Genomic DNA, 2,906 nt, shown 5'->3' with positions numbered 1-2,906 from the left:
CTTAAGTCGAAGGCTTTAACGTTGACAGTTTCATGCGTGTTTTCTCACTTTTGGCTGCACGCGAGTCTTAAGGACGATGATGCATTCTGCATGTTTTTTTTGGGTTTTTTTTTAACAGCTTATCCCAAAAAGGATGATGACATGCATCTTATTTTGAAATTATAATTATCAATTTTGGGGTTGAAGATTAGTGATAATTTACACACGGCACACGCCTATAATCGGGGGAAACGTGCATGAAATAGTGCATCAATGCAATTCATGCCATAATTTACATGCGGCACTGAAGATTACAATCCATGTTTGTTATGCGGTCCATTGTGTACTCTTACCCAAATTCCAAGACACCATTACACCACTGATCCAAATGTGCAAATGGAAATAACCGATGACACATGTGAGTCAAAGTGTAAACAGTCAAATGTGTTCAGTATCTTGGAACAAAATGTTGTACACAGAAGCCGTGAAATAATCAAAGTCAATAAACGGAACTTAGTGGCGTTGAAGGCGAGTTTTAAAGAGAGTGGGGTTAGTGTGAAAGAACAGTATGTCAGTGTAAAGGTGTTTTTTCTCAAAAGATAATTGCATGCATATAAAAACCCAAACCTCTTCACTGCTGCCAGGAGAAAGTGCACTTCTGCTGATGTAAGTGTGTGACGATGAGTGAGTGTGTGTGTGTGTGTGTGAGTGTGCCAAATAGCTGTGAGACTTTCTTTAGAGGGAATGGGACATAATTGGCTCACAATAACCCATCAGTGTGGTCTTAGCAAGAGAACACCATCTTCTCCTCAACCTCTTTCCTCCACACCTCCTTCCTCACTCTCTTGTTCTCCGCGGTGACAGTGAGGGAGCAGACTCGACACATGAACACCACTCCTCCCTCGCTGTCCTCCCCCTCCTCCCTCTGTTTATTTACTCAGTCCAAAAACTGCACCGCACAGGGGAAAAGAAAAAAGAAAAAAAAAAACGACGGGGGGTGGGAGGTGTGGAGGAAGAGGAGTGAAGAAAGAAGAAGAAGAGCGAAGGAGGGAGGCGGATACACAAACATACACACTGCAGATTCGGCTGCACACACGTGGACGGGACATGAACACACTGCGCATGCGCACGCATACAAACACACACACAGAGAGAGAGAGAGAGAGAGAGAGTCCTGGTGGAGCATCTAAATCACATTAGCTGCCTGCCTGCCATCCATCACTCCCACAGACAAAAGCACATGCCAGAGAGGCAGGGAAACTGCATGGCAACATGCATAACCACCCACAAACAAACACACACATACACACTCGGTCACAGAGCAGCTAACACACACCTTACAGACATACGACAGGCACACACACATAAAAAAAAAAAAAGAAACCCGGCGGTCCCTCGCAAATCAACTGCCATTCACCCGCACACACATCACTGTCAGGACACATCAGCTCTACGTTCAGGGACGCACTCGTTCACTGCTGCTACTGCTGCTGCTGCTGCTGGGTTTGTGCAGCAAAGTTAGCATTAAAAAAAAATCAACAATTATATGATAATCCGATGCAAAAAAAAAAACATGGTTGCTTTAAATATATGATTTAGAGGCGGAAGCAGAAGCAGAGACGAGAAATCTGCTGGTATCAATCTTGTTTCTCATTAGAGGGGGGATGGGCCCTTATCTACCTGTGCGTGTGTGTGTGTGTGTGTGTGTGTGTGTGTGTGTGTGTGTGTGTGTGTGTGTGTGTGTGTGTGTGTGTGTAGACACAAGTTGTTGTGGGGTACCCTCTTATCGTGAAGACGGTGTGGGGTGCATGTCAGTGGGGCGCTCCTTACCCAATGAGATGCATGGTGAGCCTCTGCGTGTGTGTGTGTGTGTTTTATCTAATGGGCCGTCTCACGGGAAAAGTAATTGGCTGCCTCGATGTAAGGGAGGGTCGAAGACGGAGAGGAGAGAATGGAGGACGACGCGAGATGAAAAGAGAACAGAGAGTTAAGTTTTAAAGGGCCAGTCGGACAAACTTGACGTACGTTCTATACATTAGACGACCATATGGTGCCCATTGTGTAGCAGACGCGAGCAAGGCACCGCCGCCACCGCGCAGCCCTTTTCCACTCGTCTATCGAGCTCGTCTCTCAGCTCCCTCCCTCCCTCCCTCTGCCTCTGTCTAGTTAACTCAATAACATCCCCAGCCTCCTCCTCACTTAACTCACTACACACACACACACACACAAAAAAAAGAATTCTCCTCCTGCTTTCTCTCATCCGAGACAACTGGTCCTGGCTTTCGTCTCGTCCACACCTTAATGCCGTAACAACCTGTTTTCTCATTGTGGAGCCTTATCCGATCCAAAAAGGATTATTTCAAATCGCATTAAAATCTGACAACTGACGGTCCTCTGGATGCACCGTCTCCATCCATGATGATGATGATGATGATGATAGGACTGTGTTTACACATGCACATGTGAAGCATGTGGAGGGGAGGGGACTTACAGTAGACACCACACTGTTGCCTCTGGCCAGCAAACCTGTTTAATCCAACACGTTTACACGGTCAAATGATCGGTTTCGGCTTCGATCGGCACCAGTGAGAACGCAAGACATTTCTTCTTCGTCTGCTCTATTATTTACCAGAGATGCACCGTTTCGAGCGCAACTCACAATCCTCAAAATCCCAAATCCTCAGTCCTTCGTAATTTCAAAAAAACTTCACACAGCACTCAGTGTCATTTATTCCATTAATCGGGTCGCATAAGATAAGATAATTTGACGTCGTCACAGCAGTAAAGACAGTGAAGATAATAAATGATAAACATGCATTTCTAAGAAAGTAGACTATCAAAACAATATGATAATAAAACAAAGTTAAAATAGAATGTACATTATCGACAGTTTACAGAATGGGAAAGGTTTGATTTAAAGAGTGAAA

The sequence above is a fragment of the Microchirus variegatus genome (genome assembly GCF_963457635.1).
Source record: "Microchirus variegatus genome assembly, chromosome: 9".
NCBI lineage: Eukaryota > Metazoa > Chordata > Actinopteri > Pleuronectiformes > Soleidae > Microchirus > Microchirus variegatus.
Note: the sequence above shows the minus strand (reverse complement) of the source record.